The 10,102-nt window shown below is 39.9% G+C and overlaps 1 long non-coding RNA gene across 1 annotated transcript; it reads left to right on the plus strand.

Annotated features, from left to right (window-relative positions):
* The first annotated feature begins 48 nt into the window (after nt 1-48).
* On the plus strand, nt 49-1,136 carry LOC141331091 (uncharacterized). The gene is made up of 3 exons (XR_012355232.1): nt 49-328; nt 557-611; nt 1,036-1,136. It is a non-coding gene; the product is annotated as an uncharacterized lncRNA (long non-coding RNA).
* The last annotated feature ends 8,966 nt before the right edge of the window (nt 1,137-10,102 follow it).

A 10,102-nucleotide genomic window follows, 5' to 3' on the forward strand; every position in this document is an offset into this window, starting at 1 on the left:
CATTCTGAAAGTTTATTTCTGAAAATAAATGCAATGAAAGACTGTGATATGTTAAAACTGTAGGAGGAGCTCAGGAACAATTCACTGAAATCTGTAAATTAATTTGAGCATGGCTGACTTCAATAAGTGCTTTAAAAGTATTTTGTAATTTCAGATTTGCTAAACATGTCCTCTGACTATCAAAGAAACTGGAGATGTTGAAGGGCAAGAGTTGATGCCTTAGCGGAAGAGGACAGCAGCTCAGAATCCGAGGGGACAGTGGAGCCTGCCTTGGTGTTTTACAATTTCAAATAGGTGGAACCAGATAATTACCCCATGCCATCAGCAAGTAAGGAATATTATATGGTGTTTGAAACGCAGGCCATTTATGGGAAATTCATTAAAGCAAAGTTTGCAAACAGTCCGTTTGTAAATCTTTTATTAGAGGTACAAGTAGTTGTTTATCGATAATCTAATGCCAATATCGATACCATTGTTTTTGTTTGCTGTCAATTCTGTCTTGCTCTTGATTTTTCAAAACATTATTACATTATTTTAATGGTGGTGTCACTTTTAGGTTCAGCAACTGTCCAGAGTTGGCCGAATGTCAGTCAGAGACTGTGTATGAACAGGTATGTATTTACCTAGCATTGTTTGTGTGTTTTGCTGTGTCGTATTTCAGAAAAAAATGACAATAGTAACAGTATCCACAATAATAACCTCAACCTTTGGTAATACTATAATTCTGTCACACACTATATCTACTTATATAATTGCCTGTTTTTGTGTTGAAGTTGTAATGTCTGTGCTAAATCAGGTTGTTCGTAGGACTTAAAACAAGATATAAAAACATAATGTTAGTGTAAGAAATGAATGAGTCATTACTTGTCACAAAAACTTTGGATAGGGATAGAGCACTTATTACATGATAGAGAGTGGTTGTGAAAGTGTATGTTTTAACACTGCATGCAATTGGCAAGCTGCACAGTACTGCTAATTTGTAATACTGATCTTACAATGCATTTTAATATTATGACTGAATCGTTTATTTCGCAGAATCATGTCAAATGCCTTAATGGCAAAATTCAACATGCAGTGTGGTGGCCAGCTGGAAAAGGCTGCATTCAAGGCTACACCTTTATATAATATAATACAAGGTAATTTGTGACACATCGTATGTTCCTTGTGTCTTATTTAAAAGACCTGTTTTTATCAGAAATGTCCAAACGCATAATTAACATGTTTTAGTCCCGTGTTCTCATATGTGGACATGTATGAAATCAACATCCTGCATCACGAATTAAGTCGTCACTTTGTTTTGAAATGAATAACATTTTTCTGAGATGTTGATTCATGACACACAGTTTAAAAATTAGACAAATTTAAATAATTAAAAATTATCTTATTTCCATAAGAGTGTCACTACATTACTTTTAGACTTTTTGAAGACTAAGGAGAGGGAGTGGTCCTGGTGAAACATTCAATCATTTGGTATCTCAGAGAAGCTCATGTTCATGAAATGGATGGGAAAAGTCTTGTTCGACTGCATTGTACAATTAGTTTGATAGATAAAAACACTTTAAAAATAAGTGCTTGTTTAACTTTTTGCTTTTTACATTCATATTTTCTTCCCTCAGATGCTGTGAAGAGGTGGAACCCCAATTCAACAGAATCGGAAATTGATGGAGCTATGGCTGAACATCTAAAACATGCTCCAGGAAGAGCAGGGGGTGGGGGTTATAAAAAATAAGTTTTCGGGTGAAAAAGATGTGGGAGATATTTGTGACAGCTCAATTCCTTAAATTTAGTTATGAAACTGAATTTGTTTCGTGATGAACATGTTAATTTTTCCTGTTTCCCAGGTGAATTTGTATTAAAACCATAAAATAAATGTGATAAATAAATTGTGACTTTAGTTCATCCCGTTATCTTTGATCATTTGTAATGAACTACTAAAATGTTAATAATATAACACTTTATTTTACAGTGACCTTGTTACATGTAGTTACTGTAATAACTATAAATTATGCATAATTGCATGTATCAAACCTTAACCTTATATTCAGATGCAGTTAATTATATTAAGTACTTAAATGTATAAGTAAAGTAATGTGTTGTTTGATCTACACGTGATTATAACGTGTTCTATCTAGACGTTTCGGTATGACTGGGCCGATTTCGGCCCTTTTAGAACCTTTGTCAAGTTTAGATGCTTAAACGTCAAAATCGCCTGTTTACGATTTAACACAATTAGTGTATGATTATTTTATATGCAGGCTTATATGCCTACACTTATGCATAAACACACCATATAAACATCCAGAAGAAGACTAATTCTGACGTCCATGGACGCGCTGAAGAGACGTGGAATTCACGGCCAGAAAAGACGTGGAATTCACGGCCAGAAAAGACGTCGGTTCAACTTCCATTTTGGAACTATTTTTCAACCATGACGGGACGTGTCGGACGCACGTCTTTTCAACGGTCAATACACGTCCAAATGTTTGCTGGGTGATTACACCATTATTATTATTATTATTATTATTATTATTTTTTTATATTTATACCATATGTACATCGACTTAACATACAGTAGTCACCACTAATAAGCTACTAAATATATTGTAGTAGCCTACATTTTTTGTACAGCTGCTTTGCAACGATTTGTACTGTGAAAAGCGCTATACAAATAAACTTGAATTGAATTGAATTGAATTGAATTTGCCAAAGGTTCACTTCACTCGAAGTGTAGTAACATCTAAACGCAATATGAATGCTAAATTTCAACAGATAAGGTTATGAATACTTATGCAACAAAATCATTCAAGTTTTTTTTTAATTTTGATAAATTTGCAAAGATGTTAAAACCTGTTTTTTTTTTTTTTTTTTTTTGCTTTGCCATTATGGTGTATTGAGTGTTGATTGATGTGGAAAAAAAGTAATTTAAAGCAGTTTAACATAAGGCAGCAGCAACAAAAAAAAAATCTTGAAAAAAAATTAAGGGGTATGAATACTTTTGCAAGGCACTGTATGTTCATGTACCTCTAAGTATGCTCACATACCTCTGTTTTAGGGAACTCTGAGTATGTGAACTCCACTGTGGGGACAGCAAGCTGGTTGGAGAAAAAGTTAAAATCTCCAGGTGTCTGCAGTGAGCTGAAATTCGGAGCAGGACAACCAGTTCCTCTACTGCAGCTCATCGAATGTCTCTGAAAGATAAACACAAATGCATGATGATAATTTGTGAGAATACACCAATCTTCAATGCAATCATGTCGCCTACTAAAGTTATTCCAATCAAGACTATGTTTTTCCCTAGAGAACTTGAATAGACCTTCTACAATGATGTTTACAGATTAATACAGTAATGATACGTGGGAATGCATTTAATTAAGGAGCTTTCATTAAAAAGATATATTAAGAGATGAATACAAAAACTTAATAATAAGAAGTGGCATGTGAGTTGAGTGTGTTTATGTGTGTATTAATGCATTATAGATATGGCTCTCATTTGAATAGCTCAGCGTCCCACCTGCAGGATTTTCAGGAATTTAATTTCTTGTGTTCATTAAAGTTTGTATAATTTGCAACTTCTCTATTTTTCCACACAACAATACTAATATGCTTTTAAATCTCATTGGTAGTTGCATATAATGCGCCTCACTAAAGCCCTGCCTAAACCCTAAACTGCTATCGATTTCTCATTGAGCGATGGTTCAGGATTAATCTGTTTTGGTTGAAACTGGCCCTTGGCTATTTAATAACCTAAAGGTTTAACTGTATTGATCAGAAAACTGCTGCTAAATGAACAGATTCTGTTCTGCTGTACAGTGACTGACATGAGCTATATTTTATATATATATGACTGTTTGCCAACATTCACAGAAATACATGCAGTTACGTAACCTCAAACAAGTGCAAATGATGACTGGCAGGGCCAAAATCAATGTAAATCTATACAAACAGTGTTTGAAAGCATAACGCAAAAAAAAACAAAAACATACAGATTGCTGTGTTACAATCAACTGTGACCAACAACAATCATCAGAGTAATTCATTTTAGACAGGCCCTGACAAAACAAACACAACAAAACAACTGCAGATGGACTCAAGGCCGGGTATACATCTTTTTCTGCATTCCACTCCATCTCGCACACTTGTGATAAATATGTGTATATAGGAATGGACGATAAATCAAAAACTAAAATTATCGCAATATAATTTTCCTTCATAAAACGATAACAAGAGTTTGATAAATGTTTGATATAATTATGCACCAATTCACTTGAATTCAGTGAACAACACAATTGACTTGGTTTACAGCCAGATGAACAGTGCTGACAAGTCACCATCATTTACCATGGATTTACTGTAGTAACACCAACTGCACCATGGTATTGTGTTAGAAATGTGGGTATTCGTATTGAATTTTATTATATTATTAATGTAGACATGTATTAAATGTATTGAAGGACTAATAGATTATAATTACAGTTTTTCTTTTTTTGGTAATTAAGCTATAGCGTTTATGCATTTATACTAAATGTATTTAGACTACTGTTATTCATAAAAATACCTAGAAACCATATTACATTTTTGCCATAGTATTGAGGTGCTATATTTCTAAAAAATACTGAAAAAGTGTAAAGAATTCAAAAGCATGATGCGTTTGTCTTGTTCTTACCATAAAGAGTAGTTTAAAACTACAATTTACAGTCTGGTTTCTACAACTTTCACTTTGGAGCAAAAAATTTGATATTTATTGTGATAATTAACGATAAACTGACATGTAAACAATTATTGTGAATTTTTTTGCAACTGTCTATATCGTCCAACCTTATATGTACAGTTGCAATCAAAATTATTCAACCCCTTGACCTGCAAGACATTTTGCTGCAGAGAACAAAATTTAATGAAAATAATTCAACAAAGGCATCAGTAAACTATTAGAGAAAGTTTATTAATACACATTTGGGTGATTCTGAGAATGTAACATTTAAGAATCATGATCAATTTCAAATTGGCTCTCTCACTCATGTTCAAAATTAATCAACCCTCAAAAGTCAAGTTTTGCGCAGAATCATTTATTCTTTAAAACCACCAATAAATGTTGCCTGTATGTGCTTAGAAGCTTCTATCACCTCTTTGCTGCAATCTTGGCCCATTCCTTGCCTGATAAAGCTTCCAGATCACTGACAATCTTTGTTTTTTATTTACATTGCCGCTGCTTTTTTCAAATTGAACCAAATATTTTCAATGAGAATTAAATCTGGAGACTGAACAGGCCACTCAAAAACATTCTATGACTGATCCCTAAATCAAGCATAAGTAGATTTTGGATGTATACTTTGGGATGATCGTCCTGCAGGATTTCACTGATCGTCAGCTTCAGTCTTTGCACCAAAGGCATCACAATTCTTGTCAAAATGGCCTAAAACTTCAAAGAATCCATGATGTCTGTCATACGGTCATTATTTCCAAATCTTGCTGCAGTAAAACAACATAACAGGATTGGTCCACCTTTAAGTTTGATGATGTAGATGGTGTTCTACTGCTTATAAGTTCTGCCTTTTTTGCACCAGAAATAACGCTGATCCATAGGTCCAAAGAGTTCCAGTTTGGTCACATCAGTCCATAAAACATTCTTCCAGAACCCCAGAGGTCTATCCAAATGAATTCAAGTTGGCCTTTTTGTTCTTCTTGGTCAAGAGTGGTATTTGGCAAGATGCCTTAACATGAAGGCCATACTTGTCTTGTGTTCATCTTATACTCTGCACTGAAATGTTTTTTCCTCCTTTCGTCGGGTCATTTTGCAAGTCTTTGGTTGTACATTGCAGGTTTTTCTCAGTTGCTCTGATCAAACATTTTATGATATTGTGCTTTTTGTTAAACACCCTCAAAGGTTTTCTGGTACAACCCATTTTAAACTAAAGATTGAGGCTTCCAGCTGTGTCTCTAGGAACTTTTAATGTTTCGGAAATATTCATATAGCCTTAGACTTTATAATATAACAAAACTATTTTTGTGAGAGCTCTGTTGACTTTGCCATATTTGCTACTCAACACATGCATGGGCTTATGTATGTAAATTTATGTATGTGTAGCAGCTCAAGCCAATTCAGTTTTTAAAGGCTTAATTTTGTTCCCTACCATAAAAATAAGTGACTTAAAAACAGCAATGTTGAAAAGGGGTTGAATAATGATGACATAGCTGTTTTATTAAAAATCCTATAACTCAAAAACTTACATTATATATTGACATTACTTCTAATATGCCAGTAAACTGGTATAGATATTTTTATAAAATCCTGGATCTTCAGAAAAGATTGTATTTGCCAAGTATTGCAGTCTCTGAGGGGTTGAATAATTTTGATTGCAACTATATATGATATATATCTCCTCTGTGTCAGAGTCATGTCTGTGTATTGTCCTGTTCTGTCATGGTTTCCAAGTGTTTTTCCCCCCATGTTTCTAGCTTATATGGTTTAGTCCTTGTCTCCCCCTTTTGGTTATGTTTAGTTAGTTCAGTCTTGCCCATATTTGTATTTCCCCCTTGTTATCTCGTTTGTGACCACGCCCCCGTTTCAGTGTATTTAAGAGTCTGTGTGTGCACTCCCCATTTGTCCGTCAATGCTTACTGTTACCTCTGTTTGCTTGTTTTCATGTGCTCATCCGATACTCCCGGTTTTTGTTTGTTTGTTTGTATTAGTTACAGTGTTTTATTTAATAAACCATTTACGTTTTCATTTACTCCGGTTCTCCTCATCATTCTCCACTCCTCAACCCCGCCTGGATCGTGACAGATTGACGGACCAACAAAGATGAACTGGGCTGAGGAATTCCTCTGGGACCTCCAGCAGGAGGAACGGCCATTGGAGGAGTTTGTGGAGGATTTCTTGAGCGTTTCCCATCTGGTGAGCTGGAGTGATTCGATGTTAAATGCTTGCTTTCGGATGGGACTAAAGGATGATGTTTTGTTCAATCTAATAACTAATGAAGATTGCCACGAGCCCCTAGCGGATTTTCTTAATCATGTACTGAATCCCTGTAATTCCAAATTTCATGTCGATGTGGAGGATTCTTATCCTCCTCCCATCCGAAAGCATGCAATCACTCCAGTTCACCACCAGCCCGTGTCCTCCACCCACTTCTCCAATGAGCTAAACCCGTCCATGCCCTCCACGCTTCCCCAAGTCTGCCAAAGCTCAACCAGAGTCCTCAGCCCAGTTCCACTAACAGCCAGCCCTCCGACGTCATGGCCCATCTTGGTGGCTGCCGTCCTAGACCCACCATTGATGTCGGTACGGGCAGTATATGACCAAATGGCTGCCCCAACACACCCGCAAGCGCACAAGATGGCCGCCGCGTCAGCTCACAAAATGGCCGCCACGCCAGTTCACAAGAGGGCTGCCACGCCGGATTCTGCAAGCAAGATGGCTGCCACGCATGAGTCTGCACGCAAGATGGCTGCCACGCCAGATTCGGAAAGCAAGATGGCTGCCACGCCGGATTCTGTAAGCAAGATGGCCGCCACGCCAGATTCTGCAAGCAAGATGGCTGCCACGCATGAGTCTGCACGCAAGATGGCTGCCACGCCGGAGATGGCCGCCACGCCAGATTCTGCAAGCAAGATGGCCACCACGCCAGATTCTGCAAGCAAGATGGCTGCCACGCCAGATTCTGCAAGCAAGATGGCTGCCACGCCAGATTCTGAAAGCAAGATGGCCGCCACGCCAGATCCTTCAAGCAAGATGGCCGCCTTTGCTGAGTTCCCGGCCAAAATGGTAACCAAGCCTGAGTCCCCGGCCAAGATGGCCGCCGTTCATGAATCCTCGGCCAAGATGGCTGCCAAGCCGGAGTTCCCGGTCAAGATGGCCGCCGTTACTGAGTTCACGGCCAAGATGAACGCCGTTCCAGAACCCTCGGCCAAAATGACCACCCAACCTGAAATCCCGGCCAAGATGGCCACCAAGCCTGAGTCTGCACCCAAGATGGCTACCGCCAAGTCAGAGTCTTCGCTGGTTCCGCCCAGCCTTCCTGAGTCTCCTCTGGTTCCGCCCAGCCTTCCAGTGACTGCGCCGCCAGAGCGCCCTCCAGTGACTGCGCCGCCAGAGCGCCCTCCAGTGACTGCGCCGCCAGAGCGCCCTCCAGTGACTGCGCCGCCAGAGCGCTCTCCAGTGACTGCGCCGCCAGAGCGCCCTCCAGTGACTGCGCCGCCAGAGCGCCCTCCAGAGCCCGCTCCTCAAGAGTGCCGTCCAGAGCCCGCTCCTCAAGAGCGCCGTCCAGAGCCCGCTCCTCCAGCGCGTCCTCCAGAGCCGACGCCTTCTTCTGCGCGCCCTCCAGAGCCGGAGCTGTCTCCAGCGCGCCCTCCAGAGCCGGAGCTGTCTCCAGCGCGCCCTCCAGAGCCGGAGCTCTCTCCTGCGCGCCCTCCAGAGCCGGAGCTCTCTCCTGCGCGCCCTCCAGAGCCGGAGCTCTCTCCTGCGCGCCCTCCAGAGCCGGAGCTCTCTCCTGCGCGCCCTCCAGAGCCGGAGCTCTCTCCTGCGCGCCCTCCTGAGCCGGAGCTGTCTCCAGCGCATCCTCCTGAGCCGGAGCTCTCTCCTGCAAGCCCTTCCGTGCTCTCCTGTGTGGACTATACCCTAGGTTCCCCCAAGAAAATTTTTTTGGGGGGGGGGGCTACTCCTCTGATCGGCCATGGCCACCTGGACTGTTTACCCGGCCATGGCCACCTGGACTGTTTACTCGGCCATGGCCACCTGAACTGTTTACCTGGCCATGGCCACCTGGACTGTTTACTCGGCCATGGCTTCCTGAGCCTCCAGATCCGCCATGGCCTCCTGAACTACTGTCCCGGCCATGGCTGCCTGAGCCGCCAGATCCACCATGGTCTCTTGGACTGTTTACCCGGCCATGGTTTCCTGACCCGCCATGGCCACCTGAGATCCCTGATCCGCCCTGGAGACCACCTCTATGTCCCCTGTGTCCTCCCTAGCGGTCTCCAGGGCGCCCACCCTCCCTCCCCTTTGGATGTTATTAGGCGCGGGACGCGCCTTCGGGGGAGGGGGGGGGTAATGTCAGAGTCATGTCTGTGTATTGTCCTGTTCTGTCATGGTTTCCAAGTGTTTTTCCCCCCATGTTTCTAGCTTATATGGTTTAGTCCTTGTCTCCCCCTTTTGGTTATGTTTAGTTAGTTCAGTCTTGCCCATATTTGTATTTCCCCCTTGTTATCTCGTTTGTGACCACGCCCCCGTTTCAGTGTATTTAAGAGTCTGTGTGTGCACTCCCCATTTGTCCGTCAATGCTTACTGTTACCTCTGTTTGCTTGTTTTCATGTGCTCATCCGATACTCCCGGTTTTTGTTTGTTTGTATTAGTTACAGTGTTTTATTTAATAAACCATTTACGTTTTCATTTACTCCGGTTCTCCTCATCATTCTCCACTCCTCAACCCCGCCTGGATCGTGACACTCTGTAACTTTTGGTTAATCTTTGACTATAAAAAAATAAAATAAAAATTATTTATAAAAATAATTAATATTCACAATGTTTTAATTAAAAATCGATTACATTTTATTAATAAATATATGATTTTATTATTTTGTAAAGTAATTCATTTATTTATTTTGAGAAAATTTTTATTTTTTTTTATTTTTTTTGTAAGTGGATATGTAACTGTTATCCTAATGGGATATTTCTGCTTTTGAAAGTTTAACACAGTCAAGCTGATTTTGTTTAATTTTACTTATTTTATTTTAATGTACCACTAGTATTTTATGAACCACTGTCATATTTTACCTCTTTGGGGCAATTAGTTTAGTCATTAGTGTTCATTCATGTTTACACACATTTAGAGAGTTAGTGTAATATGCTAAATTTCATACTCTCTGATTGATATTATACTCTGAATTATCCTGATGAAGAGCTTTCCCCATCAATTAAGCATTACTCATTAAAACGCAACCAAAACCAAAATATGCTCACAATAAACAAGGAAACAATTTACTGAAGCAATCAAGTAGCTATTGCTCAAGGTGCACAAAAAAGAAAAAGTAAAACAGCTCTCTGTATTTGAACAATATAAAGAAGTGTTTCATAATATGACATACCTTATAATTAGTTAAATTATGC

This window comes from Garra rufa, chromosome 3, assembly GCF_049309525.1.
Source record: "Garra rufa chromosome 3, GarRuf1.0, whole genome shotgun sequence".
Taxonomy (NCBI): Eukaryota; Metazoa; Chordata; class Actinopteri; order Cypriniformes; family Cyprinidae; genus Garra; species Garra rufa.